The sequence below is a fragment of the Dermochelys coriacea genome, chromosome 17 (assembly GCF_009764565.3).
Source record: "Dermochelys coriacea isolate rDerCor1 chromosome 17, rDerCor1.pri.v4, whole genome shotgun sequence".
Lineage (NCBI taxonomy): Eukaryota > Metazoa > Chordata > Testudines > Dermochelyidae > Dermochelys > Dermochelys coriacea.
Window position 1 is genome coordinate 21,373,308 of NC_050084.1, and position 18,620 is coordinate 21,391,927.

An 18,620-nucleotide genomic window follows, 5' to 3' on the forward strand; every position below is an offset into this window, starting at 1 on the left:
AGCGGTTCGCATGTTGGAGCCCTGATTTCAAAGCCAGGCTGGGCATCGACTTGTGTGACCTGGGGCTCGTCAGAGGGGGGCAGATCTGTACCAGAACATTTTGCCAACAGAGAAGTGGGGACTCTCCACTCCACTCCACTCCACTCCACTCCACTCCACTCCACTCCACTCCACTCCACTCCACTCCACTCCACTCCACTCCACTCCACTCCACTCCACTCCACTCCACTCCACTCCACTCCACTCCACTCCACTCCACTCCACTCCACTCCACTCCACTCCACTCCACTCCACTCCACTCCACTCCACTCCACTCCACTCCACTCCACTCCACTCCACTCCACCCTTCTTCCCACCTCCCAGCTGGGCACCAGGGACTTTTATAGAGGGCTTCTCTACCCAGAACCCTTTGCAGGGAAAGGAAGTCCCTCCGCCGTCTCTCTGGGTGACTGACAGCCCAACAGGCCAATCGGCTCTCTTTCCCTCACTCCCAGCTCTACAAGAGGCTTCACCCCATCACAGTGTGGATGTCACTTCTACACGGACAGCTGTGTTGTACTGACGTGTGGTGGTCAATGACCGCCGAGCACTGTATACAGACTGAGCAAGGTTACTGAAGGACCCCACCCTGAGCTCTCCCACTGGAGTTTGGCCCAAGGGGGAGCTCTGGGATTGGGCCTGGTCCTGCTAACACTTGTGCTTGGCTGCAGGGCGTGGGGTTGCTGATTCAGTAGGAGGCGCTCTCTGCTCTGAGTCAGTGCCTTGGTTTGAGAGCTGCTCTCTTCCCAACCCGGCCTGTCACCGTGGATATCCAGACCAACCTTGGCCATTAAAAATCAGGCAGTTGGGGAGGGAGTCTCCAATTCCCGCCTCATGAAAACCCTCTAGCGCAGAGCCACTGGCACAGAACAGCTGCTGAGTATGACCCCAGAGGTGGCTGCATATCAGTGGCAGAGTCATTCTAACCCTGCAAAGGGGGAAAATTGGGAAATCCAATTCAGACAAAGATCAGAGAATTTACAGCAGGGGAGCTGAAAAGATCAGGAAGGTTTTTATGACTCGGGACATGAGCAGCATAGATAGGGAGAGGGATGCAGATGGGGACGGATACACAGATTAGATGTGAATCGCTTCTGGGGGTGTAAAAATAACAATTTGCTGTATGGCACCAAGAAAGCACGGCCCATCTGGCTGCCAGCACCCCTTCCCCCATCCCATCCACCCATCCAGCTCAGCCTACAACCAAAATGATGGTCTATGCTGAGGTCCAGCCCTACTGGCTCTGCCTGGGCTCCAAAGGGCTGGTTCTCAGTGGTGCTCAGGTCCATGTGTGTTGCTCTGGCAGCGCAGAGGGGCTTTAATGGGGGATGAGTTAATGGCGCTCTGGCTATTCTCCACCTTTCAGGCCCATTCCCTCTATGGCTGGAAGGTAACAGCGCCAAGGATCCACAGCAAGGGACAGAATCCAGCTCCCTCTCCCGTCGCTGGGCCGGCCAGGCAGGGCTCATGGGATAGTAACCAGCTTCCTCTCCCCTTGCTGGGCCGGCCGGGCAGGGCTAATGGTGATTCCAATCAGTAAACACTTGTTTTAATCACTCCAATCAGCAGCTCTGATGACTCTGACCAGATCTGCTGAGTAAGAAGGTGCTATTTTTACCCGGTCACTTTCCGAGCAGACCCGTCCTTTCAAGCGGCACGCTGAGCATGTTTGAGGCATTACCAACAACAACAGCTCCACACTTTGTGACTTCAAAACCCACTGCCTTCAAACAAGGCAGCGCACACGTCCTTCCTGCCGGATGAAACACCCTCCCGAGCTTGACGTTTTCAAACACGGCCCCTTGTAACCCGCAAGTGTCAGAACAACAGAAGCATTGGGTTTGTTTTTCAAGCATAAAATGTCGTGGCTGTTTTCTTCCCCCTGGTGCTTGTCCAACTCCAAAGCAGAGACGTGGATTTTCTTCCCGCTTGGCTAAAAAGAAGAAGAACCAATCCGCTCTGGAACCGAGACAAAGCAAATTTCAGAGTTGGAGAGAAACCCTGGGAAAGTTCTGAGTCACTCAAATGCAGGGACTGAGGGCCAGAGCCCAGCTGGTGTAAATCGATGTAGATCCCTTAAAGTCAACAGAGCCTAGGGATCTGGCCCCTCCAGGTAGTCTTGAAGGCATTTAGCGCTGCTCTGACATACCCATACACCCCACACTCCTCAACAGCAGAATGTTCCCTGCTGACCTCGTTCCAGCATCACGCTTGGTGCCTGCTAAGGCACGATGGGGGCCGCCCTCCTGGATGCAAGTCACGCTTTAAATCCCATCCCAACACTGCGCGGGTTCGTCTGAGGGCTTCCGGCCAGTCAACAGCATGTTCTCAAGTCCCCAACAGTTCTCCCGTTTGACAGGTGGCAAAGTGACTCGCCCAAGTGGCAAATCCAGGAACAGATGTCCTGAATCCCAGCCCGCTCGTGCTCTAACCGCTAGACTTGCTGCCTTCAACAGGAACACGTGAGTGTATTACTGTTGCTGGGGCGGGCAGTGTCACTGTGGGACACAGCGAGATGCTATGGAGCTGGGGGGGCTCGGACAGGTCTCTCTGTGCCGGACAGCATCTATTGAATTCATATGGATAGAGTCAGGGTTGGCAGCCCCCCAGCCTGACTCTTCTACCACTTTGCCATGTCGTCTTTATCATTAGCTAGCCACTGCTCGGGAGACTGCACTCCCTGCTGGAGAACGCAGAGCCGAATTCAACTCAGGCACGAGTTGCAGTCTTTGGAGGAAGGTAGCTGACCTGACTACCCTGCGCTCCTCTGGGCCCATTTCTATTTAATGAAAACTCCTGTGAAGCAGGGCCCTCCAGGGGGTTACTGTTGTGTACCCGAGAGTAGCACCTAGGGACTGTGCCTGAGATCAGAGCCCCCCGGTGCCAGGCACTGTACATATACATCGCGAGAGACCGTCCCGTCCCAAAAGCATTTACCATCTAAATAGACAAGAGCGCAGGAAGGGAGGAATTAGCCTCCCCAGTGCACAGAGGGGGAGCTGGGACCTGAGCGCATTGGTCCATGGGAGTTAGGCACTTAAGATTCCCTTGAGGAGTGGGGCCTGCGGACTCACTAGGGTCATGCAGGGACTCACAGCAGAGCCCGGGTCTCCCCAGCTCTAAGTGCTGGCCCATTGCATTCGAGGGGCAGCAGTGGGTGAAAAGGGGAGCAGCTGAGAAGGCCTCGCCGGCACCCCCAGTGGCAGCTTCTCCTTCCCTGCCATCCCCGTCCCCATCCCACCGGCGCTTACCCCTCGGGCCAGCCTTCTGAATCCAGATGCTGGGATTTCGAAGGCCCAGGGCAGGCTGTGCTAAGCTGCTCTCCAGCCATGGAGCCAAGAACCCCTGTAATGGGGGACGGGGAGCCCCAGCCTGGCAATAGAGCCAGAGCCTAATGAAATTCTTCCAGCCTCTCTGCTTCACTGTGTAATCAGGGCAGGCGGCTGCTGCGGCTCCAGCTTAGCAAGACAGAGCTAATTAAGCTCTTGCTATCTGCCTGCTGCAGAGCGGGCTATCGCTGCGTCTCATCAAAGGCCCCTCAGCAAGCGCAGATGTTCCCAGGCCCGGCTCGTGCTAATGCCGGTGGCTGCCCTGCTCTGCCCTCATGCCTCTGCCGAGAGCGTGCCGGATGAGCGAGCCCCTCTCCCCCACCCCCACCCCCATATACCCACCCTGGACAGGGGGAGCAGCGAACTGAGCATTCACTGCTCAGATACCATGGGGATGGGGCCCTAAATAGATAGTTATCTCCAAATCCTGCCCCACCTAAGTGGCTAGATAGCTCATGAGAGTTCTGACCCCCCAGCCATGGGGAAGGTGGGGACCGGGGCGTTGTCCATAGACAATTGTTCTCTATGCACTTTGACACGCAGCATGACAGGTGCAGCTGGGCTGCTGGAGACCCAGCCCCAGCCCTGGGGTCAATTCGCTCCCTGGTCTGGAGAGCTGCATCCTGTCCCCGACAGAGGGCAGGGTGGCTCAGGGGGTCCAACACTTTCCTTCTGATTTCTAGGAGCCATGAACAAATTAAGAGAGGTCTGGATTCCAGCCCCTCCTTGGCAGACGCCTCTTTCCTTCCTCTCTGCTTTTTTGCCCAGTAATGCATCGTATGTACAGGTGAATTTTCCCCTCTGGAGCTCCCACCACCCAGGGACCATAGCCATCATGGGGCAGCCTGAGCAGATAGCCCCAGCCCCAGCCCCCCATGTGGCCAGGAGCTGGGCACTGCCAGGGACTAAGATCCCACCACCCCACCCCGGAGGCCAGTTGGACGCACTCATTGGGACTGCCAGCTGTCTCTGCTCATGGGGTCGTGTTCCCCACTGATGAGCTAACTGGGGTGACTGACCAGCCTGGGTGGCCTGGCAAAATCATTGGCCCAGCCGCCTAGCATGATGGTGCTGTCCTTCCCAGGGGTCACCTGGGCCCTGCCAGCAACTGGCTGCGTTCACACCGCGCATCTGAGCAGGGGAAATAGCGTCGCCGAGCCGGCGATCTTAGCAGCCCGTTCACGCCGGGGCAGGTCTCCGCATGTCTCCCTGCTCGAAACGTCTGCCCACCCAGGCCTTCCACCATGCGTCTCCGCCCAGCCACCTACCTGGCCCCGTCAAGCGGCTCACGCTTCCGAGAGCAAGCAAGAGCAAAACTTCTCTGGGAGACCGGAGCCATAAATCAGTGGCTCGGCGCCAGCAATTAGCACAGGCCGCTTCAAGCACGCTGCAGGGCTGGACGGCACTTCATTTATCTTCCCAGCAAACTGGCTCACCGAGAAAGCCACTTGGATGTGACTGACATCCGGGAGGAGGAGGGGCCGAAGCAGGGAGCTAGACTGCTGGGCCCCAGCAGGTTCAGGGACTAAAACACTGAACCCCCAAATCACAGGAGGATTGTGGGGATTCTGTGGGTGAAACCGCCGCCCCCCCCCCCATCAGAGCTGAATTCTGCGGGCCTAAAGGTTGAGGGTGCAAAAAAAGACTCAAACCCCACATTGAACTGGCGGCTGTGGGGCTCAGGGTCCAAAATCCCGAACCCCCTGAATCAGAGCCGGGCAACCTGCCAACTACATGGAGCACCAGCCATGCAGGAAGCGACTTATATTTCTGACCCAAGAGCCTCCCAGGTTAGATAGCGAGATCGAGATAGTTCAGCTAGCTCTGGGGTGGAATGCATCAGCTGTTTAACAGCCTCATGACGCGCCGCGCTCGGAGAAATACTGTAGCTAATTTAGACCCCCTCGGCATTTTAGGTCAGGATAGAGGCACAAGATAGAATCTGGCCAGGAAACCAGAGCTAAGGCTCCCACTGCTCCAAAACAGCATCTGGTGTAGCCACCTGCCTTGATCCAATCCCACTGGAGGGTCATTATATTCTGTTGCCCTCAGTGTCCCCCCCACCAGTTGTAAGTGCTTCTGGGCTGGAAGGTACCATGTGGAGTAGTCAAACAATGAGATCTAGCCCTATATGGGCTGTGCCTCAAACAGCCTTTTTCCATTATTAAGGTTACGATTTAGTCATGGGTATTTTTTGTAAAAGTCATGGACAGGTCATGGGCAATGAACAAAAATTCACGCCCGTGATCTTATACTATAAATACACCTGACTAAATCTGTGGGGCCACTGCTGGGAGGGTGCCCGGGGTGGTCGCTGCTGGGGTGGGGGCCAGCGGCACCAGCTGCCAGGGGCCACGGAGCAATGACTACTCTGGCTGCCCCAAGGACCGCTGCTCGGGTGGTCCCTGGGCCCAGCTGCCTGGGGCTTCCCGAGCAGCAGCCGGTGTATCTGGCCCTGGGACTGCTTCAGCAGCAGCCGCTGCAGCTGGCCCTGGGGCCACCTGAGTGGTTGGCTGCAGAGCCACTCCAGCAATGGCCGGTGTGGCTATCCCCGGAGCCAGCTGCTTGGGCAGCCCTGGGGTCAGCCACACTGACCGCTGCAGAAGTCATGGAGGTTGCGGAATCTTGCCCACATGCTCAGGGTTCAGCTGATCGACATATTTGGGGTCGGGAAGGAATTTTCCTCAAGGGCAGATTGGAAGAGGCCCTGGAGGTTTTTCACCTTCCTCTGTAGCATGGGGCACGGGTCACTTGCTGGAGGCTTCTCTGCTCCTTGAAGTCTTTAAACCACGATTTAAGGACTTCAATAGCTCAGACATGGGTGAGGTTTTTCATAGGAGTGGGTGGGTGAGATTCTGTGGCCTGCGCTGTGCAGGAGGTCGGACTAGATGATCAGAATGGTCCCTTCTGACCTTAGTATCTATGAATCTATGTAAAGTCATGGAATCCGTGACTTCCACGACCTCTGTGACAGACACGGAGCCCTACCCATTATTAATGCCCGTGATTCTATACCAGGGTGTCATTGTTAATAACTAGGAGCCCACATCAGACTCTTAACTGCATGCAGATTTATTCCTTCAATCAGATGTTCTCTGTCTTTCCCAGAACAGAGACAGTCTCTAAGGGTTTATGCCACAGACTGAAGCGTCTGTCATCAGGTGCCAGCAAGGGCTGGGGGTTTGTAAAGAAAGTGCCCAACTCCCATTGCGGTGCCTAAATCTCCTGGGCTCTGTTGAACAACCCAGCCTGTGGAGACTACGGACTAGAGCTTCCAAAGGGCATCTGACAATCGTAAGTGTCCCTTGTGGCAGAGAGGGACCAGTAGAAGGGGGATTTTATGCTGAGGCTGCTGGATACAAACAGACTCTCAGGTTCTCAGACTAGACACAGACTATAATAACAGCACCAGGCACTTCACGAGTATTTTCCATACTTGGCTTTCCAAGCACTTTACAAACTAGGTCAGTGTCATTATCCCCATTTTACAGATGGGGAAATTGAGGCACAAGATGGTGGGGAAGGGATTTGCCTACAGTCACCAGCAGGCCACTAGCAGAGCCAGGCCTCAAACCCATCCCCTCCTGGCTTGCGCTGGCACCATGCCAGTATCAGTGTGCTCCCCTCTCCCAGAGCCACGCCTCTAATTACAGCACACCCCCCAGACCTCCGTGCAATCAGGGGGTGACGCCGGACGTCAGCGCAGGTGGGCTGCGTGAGTGGCACTTACACTGACTGCAACACATCATCTATCACGCCCAAGACAGCGCGGGACCCAATTTAATTCCCCACAGCAATCAAGCCTTTTCTTGCTCTCCCTGGGGAGGAGAGCTGCCTGGCTGCATTTGCCAGAGCACTTCCAGCATTTCCCCTGCTGAGAGCCAGGATGAAGGGGCAGAGGTGGATAGCATCAAGAGAGGGATCGAGGGAGACTGAATGATACAAGAGAACCAGTTTGTGCCTGGTGGAAGGGAGCCCTCCCCACCAAACCCCTCTCCCCAGGGATCTGAGCCACCAGACTTTTCTGTCATTATTGTTTTGCCATAGGGTAGCATTAGCCTCAGCCTGCCATGAGCCACAGGGGCTTGGCTAGGAGTCCTGGGATTCAGGTGCAGCAATGAACTAGCCTTGGTATGATTGTGTGCCCATCGGTCTGCCTGAGAGCCCAGGTGCCCAAAAGTGCCCACACCTGTGGCTGAGGGTGCATGTGCCCACTGGTGCCCACATGTGTGTGCACCCATGTGTGTATGTACCCACATGTGCCTGGGTGTGTATGTGCATGTCTGTGTGCGTGCACACTACTCCCCCTCCTGGATGGAATCAGAACTGCATAACTATTGTGTGTCAAAGGCGCTCTACTGCTTGCAGTTAATGGAGATTCTCCTTCAGCTCCTCCAGTCGCGGTGCCTTTGTCTGGGCAGGAGATCCCGAATCCCATGCCCACGGACATTGTGAAACTCAGGAGTGATGGCTGTGGTCAGTACAGAGACTGCAATATAACCCTATTATATTGGCCACAGATCCATGGTTGCAGCTGGCCACAGCTCTCTTTAAAAACGTGCCCTGGGGGTGGCATGGCTTCCTGGGGCTCTGCAGTGCCAGCCTGGATCGCCCGCACTATAGGGGTGCTGGGATATCACTATAGGGGTGCTGGGATATATGGATGGTCAGGACAGTTTCAGCAGGAAGCCCAAGAGCTGAATGGGCCACGGAGACAGAACAGCTAGAACAGCTGACGAGCCATCCCCCAAATCCAAGCAGGGATATGCGAGTCAAGCTGCGTCCTCTCCCCCTCACTATCAGTTTGAACTGCTCCGAGGGCCAAGTGATGCCCACAGAGACACCTGGGCAGCCCCACAGTAACAGATTCACCCCGTGACCAAACCAATCCCTGTAATGATGCACCAGGAGCCGAATCCGGCTCCCTCTCCCTTGTTCCCTGTAGGGGCTCTGTTGGGGTAGCTAGAAGCACTGTGGGCGCGGTCAAAGGCCCCACTCAGGTGGGCTAGAGCTTCACAAACCCATGGGACAATACGGCCCCTGCCCCAAAGCAAAACAGAGGTAGAAGAACAATTCTGGTATTTACCAGCCTCTCCATCACCCAGCAGTGTCCAGCAGGGGGCAGTGTGTTGGGAGGGGCCGACCCTGGTTTGCAGCAGCACTAGGCAGCAGCTGCAGTGTCCGGCAGGGGGCAGTGCGTTGGGGTGGGGGGGGGGAGAAGGACAGCTTTGTAGCAACACTCCTAGGAAAACAGCATCCAGGGATGGGACGATGCTGATCCCACGCTCTGGGATCATCTCTGCGGTGGGATGATTTAGTTGGGTTGGTCCTGCTTTGAGCAGGGGGTTGGACTAGATGACTCCTGAGGTCCCTTCCAACTCTAATCTTCTCCGATTCTATGACCCCGTACATGGCCCTCTGTTTGGGTGCCAGCCAGACAATGTAACCTCCTCACCACCTACTGCCTTCCTCCTCCAGGACCTCAGAGGGGCCACGTGTGTGAGTGACACCGTTCCACTCCATGCCAATGCAGCACTCTCGCTGCACTGGGGAGGCCGCTGAGCCCTGCCGGCTCACCCAGCATGTCAGGGAAAGCAAAGACAGCGGCTGCCGGCCATACCCCGGAAACGTCACAGGCACTGCTGGCCAGGAGAGCTGCCTGGCTCAGGGAGTGACGGGCAAAACCACTCCCGAGCTGGGCTGGGTGCAGAGCCCTGCCTCACACCGCTGGCCCACAGTCACTGCCCTGCTGCTCAGTTTCACATGCGGTGAGGTGCGATGCCACAGCAGCTTCTGCTCTCAGCTCTGGAGGGCCCCGATTCAACCTCACCAAGGTGCAAGCTGCCACATTAGCACAGCAACAGCCGCCAGTGCCTGTGAGCTTCAGAAACATCCCGTCCGGAGGGGGCTAGAACGCATCACCAGCCCAGCCCAGAGCTGGCTCGGGCCACCTCCATCACAGGCCACAGCTGCCAGGAGGCCACAGGATGAAATGAACATGCAGTGGGTAGCTTGACCAGCCTCCGGAGGCAGAGACCCTGGTGCCGTCTCCAAAGGGGGGTGGTAGGAGTGCGGGCCTGTGAACACGAGACCGTGGAAAGGCCTAGGAAAGGTGTCCCAGGAAACAGGCGCTGAGGAAGAAGGGTGGCCATTCAGCAGAATACGGGAGATCGGGGAGCAACTGCCAGCTCCGCGCCCCGTGTGACTGTGAGTCATTTCATCTCTCTGTGCCTCAACCCCCCGCCCCCCACCCTTTCCTGGAAAGCAGGGGGAACGATCCTTCCCTTCTGCCTGGGACTGCGCCAGACTTCACAGCTGCTGGGCTTAGATCTAGGGTGGGACCTCTTGGGGCTGCCTTTCTACAAATGAATACCAATAACCTGCCCCTCCTGGGGCTGGTCTCTTCCCTTGTACGTCCCATGCCCTAACCCCCCTCTGCGTTCTGTCCTTCACATCCGCAAGCTCCCCGGGGCAGGCACGGCCTCTCCCGCTGCAGCTGGAGCGTGCCCAGTATATTTGGGGAGCCTATAATGGACCACCCCGATCTATCCATTCCCATCTCACCCCAGATCCCATCGCCTGCAAGGCCTGTCTGTGGCCAGTAGGGGGCCACCCACCGACACCTCCGGCACCTGGCTGCGGGCCCTGTACCGGCTGTGCAGGGAGCCGCAGCGATTCATGAAGTTCCCGGGGCGGATCTTGCCGGGGTGATGACACAGGCACCTGGAACGTCTGCACGCAGCCACCCCCGTCCCAGCGGCGGTGTGAACCACCCAGGGAGCCTGGAACTGAGGAGGTGGGGGCTGGAAGCGCCGTTCCATGGCCTCTGGCTCAGGCTGGAATAACTGCCAGGGCAGTAGATTTGGGAGTGTTAAAGCAGTGCTTTGGTTGCGCTTAGCTGCAGGTCCCTGTGCCTGCACAGCAGAAAACCCGATCCAGATGTGCAGTGGTGACACTCTGTATAAGAGACGCCAGCATAGGGCCGGGGAGGCCAATACAGTCTGATCTGCATGTGGAAAACCACACCAGCAAATACCTCCATGGGGGAACACATGTGTGGTATACATACATGACAAGATATGGTCGGGTTCAGAATTACGTTTTCTTTAGAAGCACACTCCCTTTCCCAGGAACACCGCAACTGCTGGATCCAAAAGCACTTTAAGCATCCCTTGCACCTGTTTCTAACCAGATCATTTACATTTTTTCCCACCTGCACTACTAGATGGTGAACACAAGGGCTCAGTTTCCCTACAGTCAGTCTCTGATCACTTTCATCCTCCAACTCCCATGATCTGACACAATGCTGCACTATTCTGGTTTCAAATGCAGCAAGAGAATGTTTGCACGCAATGATTTCAAAAAAGAAACTATGAAAACATTTCTATTAAAGCATGTGGCTCGTGATACCTGTGGGATACGGTCTATAAAACACAGAACACAGTGAGTGCTGACCGAGGGCTCGCAAACTATTTAAAGAGACAGTACCACATTTCTATGCTCTGCACGCACGGATGTAGCCAATAGGAAACTTCGGCTCAATGTGCACCTACATTACAGCAGCTGTTGCACTCATGTTGGCCACGGTTTCCATTCAAAGGCCCTGTCTTGCATGCTGATAAATAATAGACGCATTAATTCATCTTTGAGGCAGAAACGTTCCAGGTTTGCTTTCTGCCAGAGGTTATTTCTTTACCAAAAAATAAATAGTCAGAATATGCACATTTGTCACATGCAAAATGTTTTGCAGAAATGTGGCAGTTCTGATGAATTTTCATTTCAGGGAAAAGAGCATTTTGATAAGGTGGAAACATTCTGTTTGGACATTTTTGGAATGGAATGTTTCTGGTTTTCATTTGGAGGTGACTTCTAGTTTCAAATATACAGATATAGATACACATACATTTTTAAATGCCCAAATCAGAATGAAACATTTCAAAACATTTCAAATTTTATCTAAACAAAATACCTTGACTAACCCAAAACAAATTTTTTTTTAATTGTTTCATGGGAAATTTTCAAACATTTCAAAATTGCAGAATTTCCCACTGAACAGAAAATCCAGTTTCCAGCCAGTTCTTCCACTGACACAGAGCCATAGGGCAGGGGGGTTATACTGGGTCATACCGAGGACACTGAGCCATAGGGCGGGGGGGGGGTTCTTCTGGGCTGTACAGGCTGCTGGCTGGGCTGATCAGCTGCCTTGTGGTACCCCTGGGAGCCAGCATGTGGCTTGCCCCCCACTAGAGCCACTGGCAGGTGCCCACGTCCCTGGCCCTCTGATCTCCTCCTTCTCCCATTCGACCAAACCCAGAGCTGCAGCCAGCGGAGAGGAGCCCAGAGGAACTGAAGCAGCTGCCAGCCCTCAGGGCCAGGGTTCTAGCAGGGAAAGCAAAGAGGGCACCATGCATGGAGGGCGGCTTGGGGACAAGCAGCAGAGAAGAGTAAGGGCAACCTCTGACCCTGACGCAAGCCCACCTGGGTCTGTGCCGGTTGCTGGGCCGGGCAGGGGGAGGAGATCCAGGCCGAGTATAGCTAGAAATGGTCTGCAGGGCCCAGTGCTGCACGGGCCCTGCCGGATCTTTTCCATCTCCGATTCCCCGGAGCCTCTCCTCGCAGTGACAGTCCGACCCCGACCACAGGGGGCAGGCTGGCGACCCTGCCAAGGTGGGGCAGAATGTGTCTCCACTGTCCCAGACAGCCCCAGAGACCTGCCCCAGTCGTCCTTGCTCCAAGGGACAGGGAAATCCGCTCCCCTCCCGCCCCCAATGCCCCGTGCACTAGCCCAGCTGGATGGGCAGAGCCATTGCCCACAAACCCACACAGCCCCCTGGTAACCGCTTTCCCCCCACGCTGGCTCTGGTAACGCCCGTGCAGGGGAGCATGGTTGCGCCTGCACCCTGTACCCCCGCAGCAGGCCAGCTCACCGCTGAGCCCCAGAGAGGCAGATTTCCCAAAGAGCTCAGGGGCTGCTCGTCCCCAGGTCAGTGGCATTACCCCAGGGATGAGTGTGGCCCAGCCCCTGGTGCTCATGGGGCCCAATCCTGCACGAGTAATACAGAATCGGGCCCCAAGAATATTGGCCATCTGGTAAATGAATCTGCTTGCCAGTTGGGGGCACAGACCTGAACCACGGATCTGAAGCCAAGCTGGTCGCCTGCCATATTTACTATTCTTTCTACACATCGGGATGGTTTGTTCTTGCAACCTCAATAAAGATTCTTTAAAATACAGCCAGCTCTCCCGGACTCCTTTCCTCCTCATGTTATTCTCCCAAGGGATCCTGCTCATCAGTTCCCTAAGGGACTCAAAGTCTGCTTTTCTGAAGTCCAGGGTCTGTATCCTGCTGCTCTCCTTTCTTCCCTGTGTCAGGATCCTGAACTCAACCATCTCATGGTCACTGCTCCCAGGTTCCCAGGATGCAGAGCCCAATTTAGGCCCATCCAGGGGGGAGGGAGGGGAGTTAGGCTCCTAAATAACTGTGAGGACCTGAGCCCCAGTGCCCTGGGATCATGTTTGATCACCATAAGGAATCCCCCCCCCCCGCTCCTCCGGCCCAGCCTCTGACCCGCCAATTGGTCCTGCCATCATAACTGGAGGCCCGGGCTGATTTGCCCTGGAGATGACTGAGATACGGGGCTAGGGAATAGCTGTCCTGCTCCAGGGCACTGAGCAGCAGGAGATCAATGCGGAGCCGCGTGAGAGCTGGGTCTGACTGCAAAGCAGCCACGGGCAATTTATTTAGGACAAGACTGAGCATTCCTGCACGTGGGGAGGGGCACCTCCCACGGGCCACATGGCCCAATGGCACCAAACCAAGGGGCCCAGTGGGTAGAGCACTGGACTGGGACCCAGGACACCTGGGTTCTATTCCTCACACAGCTGGGTAACCTGGGTAAGTCACTTCTCTTATCCCATTGGGTCCCCTCCCACCCTTTGTCTATGTAGACAGGAAGCTTGTTCAGGCAGGGACGGGGTGTCTGTGCAGGGCCTGGCATCATGGCGCCCGGTTCTCAGCCTCCAGCTGGTCCTGTGATATACACACTGCTAATAAAACAGCTCAAGGACATTGTGTCCCACGCAGGCAGCTCCCCTCAGGCTTCCATCTATTCACATCAGCCCAAGCCAGTGCCAGCCCAGCCCCAGAAAAGCCACCTCGCTCCCTGGCGAGGCACTCTGCAGAGCCCTGGGGATGAGTGTTGGCTGATGGAGCAGCTGTGCTTTCACAGGGCACTGTGGTGCCTGACCTATGGGGCAGGGTCACACTGGGAAAGGGGAAATTGTGCAGCTCTAGGGTGCCATGAAGCCTGCAGCCTGTCCCCCCAAGCCCCCTAGATGGAACCCACTGAACCAGGTGCGCCATGGCTAGGCTCTCCCCCCACCCCAGTAGCATGCCCCTGTGCCCACTCTGAATGCCGACCTGCCCACGCTCCCATGGCAGAGCTCTTCTGGGGGGAAATCTCCTTGCCCGGTGCTGGGAAGCCGCTGTAAGCACCCTTCTCATGTCAGAGTCTCCTGCCCACCGAACCCATATGCCGGGGTGAGATGGGTTTCAAAGGCTGGCGTGCTGGGGGCGGGATCCAACAGGTCACTGACTTGGACATAGGTCGAGCTGGTTACTCAGCTGAGGGTAACCATTAACATCCTGATATTCTCAGGCAAACTGGGCTCATGAGCCCTGTGCCAAAAGCCCAAATGCCAGTGTCGTGCTCCCTCCAGCCCCCCATGGCGCAGAGAGAGAGAGGAAAATGAGAGGAAATTAGCTGGGCAGCTGCCTCACAGGGTCTAGCGCGGAAGCCAGGCAGGTGACCCTTAATGTGGTGAGGCCTCTCCTGTAGCGTACATTTTACTGCGGGTACCAGAGGCAAGGAGCCGGCTGCACCAGGACGGACGGCTCACCCGGCATATCGGCACTACAACGCCATAACCACAGGCAGTCTGGGAGCAGTACATGGCATGGGGCACGATGGCCCGCCCTGTAGTCAGTTTCCCTGGCTTTACCCACAGGGCAAAGTACGGCATGCCCACGCTGGCACCATGGAAAGTCCCGGTGCACAGAGCTGGGGGGATGGGTTTTTATACAATGGCTGGATCCCACTCTGTTAGCCCAGGCAGCCCCAGCCAAAAGTAGTGTAGCCGAGAGCAGAAAATGAGGTATGGGCTGCTGGGCAGGACTCCTGGGTTCAATTCAACCCCCGCCCAATGCCTCCTCTGCTGGTTGTCTGGCCTTTGAGAGGAATTACCCACAGGGAGCTTTCGTTAGGGGACCCCCGTGTGGCTCCAGCTAGTACACAGGACTGGTGGATATTCGAACACCCCTCCTTAGGGGGCTATAAGGGTAAGACCCCCACCTGAATCCCTCTCTATCCTCCCCAGCACGGAAGGGGTGGATGTCAAAGCCAGTGTGTCTCAGTATCACACACCGATCCTCTCATTTGTGCTACGGAACGTCAATTACTGTGACTAAGTGCGGGATTTACATTCAAATTATGGTCTATGGGCTCGTATAATATTCGACGGGAAAACTAGTGCCGAGTGGCTCCGCCCCTCACACCGAGCTCTCCAGACTGAGCGTAGCAATTCCAGCCGCCAGGCAGCCGGAGGGGACAGGAGACAGCCCCCCATCGCATTGTCTCTGCGCCTTCCCAGGGTGGGGTAGGGCATTTCGGGAACCAAGGCGGCGCGGGCAGGGCTGTCCTCTTTTGCACACGCTTGTGAGCTCACCAGTATTTCCTACCCGGATGACAGAAACCAGGCACTCTGTCTACCACCCCTGTGCACTGACCCTGGGACAGCACTCCCTCCATTTTATAGACAGCCAAGGCAGCCGCAGAATTTGCCACAGAACCCAACCCTTGACGTACAATTGTTCTCAAGAATCTCGGCTTTCCTTAACTCCCTGCAATGTTCTCCATCCCTCCCCGGTCAAGCAGACTTTGCTGTCGGAAATGGGCTGTTGTCTGCCTTAGTCTGTGCACAGCTTGCAACAGCCGGGAGGTGTGTTAACTCTGAAACCTAATAACTGCATTGGTAGCTATTGCACTGCCGACTGCTTGCCCAGTGCATGCGCCTCTCCCACCATCCTCCCATGCTTCCCCTAGTGCTAGCCACCCCAGATGCCCCCAACAACATCCAGGATAAAGCTATGAGCTGACTGCATTACAACCCTGAAATAAGCAGGATCGACTGCTGTAATAACTCACTGATCATGCAGTCCGGGTTTGGATCCGACTCTGGAAAAGCCTCCCTTGTGGGATGTCCCTGGAGCTGCTGAAGGTCCAGCCTGCGGCCCCAGAGAGTCCTAGGATCCGTTGAGCCCAGAACAGCATGCAGGTCTGGCCAGCGGTGGAGGCCCTGGGACTTGATGACAGCAGTTCCCTGCTGTTAGGTGTGTAGCATCATAGGTGACAGAGCAAGGTCCCTTCCAGCCTCAGGGCGAGATCCTGCTGTTTGCAGGCAGGGCTGCCCCAGGCGTGCTTGGAGAGAGATGGCTGCATGTGGAGTTCTGAAGAGAAAGCCTGGCTGAGATGCACAGGGTCCTCGCCGTCCTGCGGGCCAGGGGAGCAGGGCTGTATTCCCCGTCCCTTCCCCTCTCGCATTCCCTTTAGGCTGTGAGCTCTTCAGGCAGGGCCAGATTCCCATGGGAGCTGGGCCCATGGGGCAAAGGCAGCCGGAACTACAACTCCCATGAGACACTGCAGCAGGTCAGGTGGATGCAGAGATTCATAGGACATTGCAGTGATTTCCCCCCACAGACATTTGTGGTTTCGACTAAACCCCATTTTCCAACAGGAAGAGGTTTTGAACAGAATTTTCCAGCCAGCCCTGCTGCGAAGTTGGAAAAGGAAAAGAGCAAGAGCTGGAGATGGTAGAAGCAGTTGCTCGAAGGCCCTGTAGCATGATCCAGCTACCGGTACTTTGTAAATTGCAGAAGGGAATTATCTTTTGACAGGGCCCACAATTAACCAGTGGAACTCCCTCTGTAGGATATCATGGAGACAAGCGTCTTAGCAAGGCTCACAAAAGGATTAGAGGTTTATAGCAATACGGATAGCATCTGCAGTTACATTAGAAAGGATAAAAATTACCAGGGTTTTATCTAGTCTCACGCTTCCAGGCATAAACTGATCAAAGGTGGGGGCTGAGTCAGAATTCCCCTCTTGTTCCAGGACAGCATGGCCTGATTGGGGGCATTAAGAACACGTGAGGTTTATTCCTTCCTCTGAGGCAGCCAGGCTTTGCAATGCCAATGACAGGATACAGGGCAAGATGGAGACTAGTCTGACACTGCAAATCCACTGTGGAGGAGAAAGCTCAGTGGAAATGCCTGGTTAGCAGGCAGAAGAGGCTCCTAATTAGTGACACTGGTAACAATGATCCAGCTGATGTTTATCAAATTTCTCTATCCATCCATCCCTCCTTCTCACTCACCCTTATCTACTTATCATCCATCTAGCCAGCCCTCTCCCTTATCTATGTACCTATCTACCCTCATACACACCCATCCATCCATCCATCCACTTGGTATACTCGGCCAACTGCTAGCAAGAAGCCAGCCTCTCAGTGAAAGAGAAATGGTGTCATGTCCCCCGACTCCCATCCCACCCCCATGTCTGGGGAAGTGGGACTTTTAGTGGGGTTTGTTCTCTCTCCTTTCCCTCCTCTAGGGTTGGCATGGCTGGAAGAAGAGAAACTATTCTCTCCAGGATGCTCACCCCGCTGCAGCCCGCCGGTCACTCCTGGTGCACTGCACGCGTTAAGAGAATTCACATCCCAGCAACGGAGCAAAGAGCAGGTGGGTCAGTCACTGCCTGGGATGAAGGGAATGCGCTAAGAATGCCCCACCCCACCCCACCTACCCAGCCCTGCTGGTTACCCTGGGGGGAGTATGGAGCTGTTCAGGGGCCGAGGGAGAAACACGCACTGGGCTTGGTGCAATCTCTGTTCTGTTCTATGGAGGCTCTGTCTACACCACAGTTAGACCCCCATGGCTGGCCCCTGCCAGCTGACCCAGGCTCGCAGGGCCCGGGCTAAGGGGCTGTTTAATTGTGGTGTAGACATTCGGGCTTAGACTGGAGTCCAGGCTCTAAGCCCCTGCAAGTTGGGAGAATCCCAGAGCTCTGGCTGCAGCCTGAGTTGGAACATCTACACCACCCAATGCCTCTCCATCCATTGCTCAGATGGACAAAATACCCACTCCCCCGGTGTGTGCTGCCCCTCCTCAGCTTCTCCACCAGCCCCTCGCTGATCCTTGCTGCAGCAGCTGATAGACTTCCAAACCCTCCCCTTGGCCTGGAGCCGCCAGCCTCACCTGAATTAACCCCTGGAGCCATTAGAAGCGAGTCACTCAAACTGTCCCTGGTTGACCTATCCCTCTGCCGGCCCAATGCTCCTCTGAGCTATTTAATTTCATCAACTGAAGTCTTTTCATTCCAAGCCGAATGCTGGACAATTAGCAGCCTCCTTCTTTAATGCAGGACCGTTGGTTATCATCTGCTCTCTGGTTTTATTGCTTAACACCACCACTGGCCACCTTCAAGCTCTGCACCCAGCTCAGAGGGGATCTCGGCGCACAGGGAAGGGCAGCTGGGTCAGCACAGTCACAGATGTGCTGGCTCTAGAGCAGAGGTGCCACATCCCCAGAGTTTCAGAGTAGCAGCCGTGTTAGTCTGTATCCGCAAAAAGAAAAGGAGGAGCTGTGGCACCTTAGAGACAAACACATTTATTAAGCATAAGCTTTCGTGGACTACAGCTCTCAAATAAATTTGCTAGTCTCTAAGGTGCCACAAGTATCCCCAGAGTTGTTTCTTTCCCCGAGGCTCAGGGACGAGGAGGCAGTGGGTGTCCTGCTTGGCACGCCGGCCCGGGGCAAGGCTGGCAGGAGCAGGCCGATCTCCCTCCCTGCTGCTCTTTACCAGGCGTGATCCCTGGGTCTCTCCATTTGCAGAGTGTGGCGGTGCGAATCCAGGGGCAACAGGGAACTGCCACCAGGCAATGGACACAAGACAAGCAAAAGAACACACAGGCCCATCTGCCAGGCACAGGTCCCCCTGCCCTCAATGCCTGGGGAGGGGAAGCTCTGTTCCCAGGCCTGGGGAGGGAGGGAAGGCAATGCAGAGAGGTTTTAAAGCCCCAATATGAAACAGCCAGGACTGGGATCCCCAGTGACCTCATCCCAGCCAGCCTCATGGAAGGACTCCCTGCCCCTCATTTCCCCCTCCCCCCCAGCCATGGGAGTGTAACGCATAGTGC

At 55.7% G+C, this 18,620-nt stretch overlaps 1 protein-coding gene and 1 long non-coding RNA gene across 3 annotated transcripts in view; both read right to left on the bottom strand.

Annotated features, from left to right (window-relative positions):
• Positions 1–18,620, bottom strand: part of TMEM132E (transmembrane protein 132E) — a 241,843-nt gene that overhangs the window by 55,145 nt on the left and 168,078 nt on the right. The gene's annotated exons all lie outside the window — the stretch shown is intronic.
• Positions 1,033–3,586, bottom strand: LOC119844676. 2 transcript variants are annotated; one of them, XR_005289362.2, is made up of 2 exons: positions 3,291–3,586; positions 1,033–1,998 (listed from the first exon to the last, which is right to left on the bottom strand). It is a non-coding gene; the product is annotated as an uncharacterized LOC119844676 (long non-coding RNA). The 2 variants fall into 2 exon arrangements; XR_006276229.1 differs by having other exon boundaries at positions 1,033–2,722.